Source organism: Nanorana parkeri, unplaced genomic scaffold (genome assembly GCF_000935625.1).
Source record: "Nanorana parkeri isolate BGI_ZX_2015 unplaced genomic scaffold, ASM93562v1 scaffold1351, whole genome shotgun sequence".
Lineage (NCBI taxonomy): Eukaryota > Metazoa > Chordata > Amphibia > Anura > Dicroglossidae > Nanorana > Nanorana parkeri.
The window spans coordinates 510,630-511,436 of record NW_017307619.1 but is presented as its reverse complement, the minus strand read 5'-3'; positions in this window follow the sequence as shown (position 1 = coordinate 511,436).

The window sequence follows — 807 nt, the reverse complement described above, 5'->3', positions numbered from 1 at the left end:
ATAAAAAAACTATCTCCGCTTACAGGGCAGTTTTCTGGTTTATTGTCCCTAGGAACAGCACTTGTTTGTCACATTTAACACATCAATATGACTCAGTGAATTCTTAGATGACTCATATTTGCACAGTTGTTTAACTATGTGACCCTGTCTCGTGACGAAGGTAAATCTCCATAGGGTCAAAAAACTGAGACACCAAACTGTTTTCCGATGACTCAACACTATGTAGTATATAAAGACAGCTGGATATACTTTATAATGTAAAATTAGTGAACCATTATTATCTCCACTACGAAACCCCGAAAGACATGAAACTTTGCTCCGCCTCCTCCCATGCCTTGCTATTGGTCAGTAAAGTCATCCATTATGGTTATGGACCAAGAGTGAAGACTGGGAGAAGTTAGAGCCAAGCTCAACTTGCCTTTCTAAAGATGGTGTTTACATAACATAGTGACCCCGTGAACTCTGGGGCACTCCAGCAGAAATGTAGAAGTATGTACAGGCACCCCAGGGTTTACTTTGTACTCATGTTTGCAGTTTACCAATTTTTAAGTTACAGCAGGTTGAGCTTTTTTATGGTAATATATTTACATTTGTATGTACCGGTATAATATGAACTGTTCAAATAATTTGGTAATAATGATGAAAATGTATTACCCACATTACACCCACATTAAACTTATGCATCTCATTTTATTCATTGTGGTTAGATGCAATGCTGATGCCTCAGATTATTGCCTTTTCATAGTTTAACATGTGATATGTATCTGTTATGTGTGCTTTTGTTATGACATAATAAATATATATATA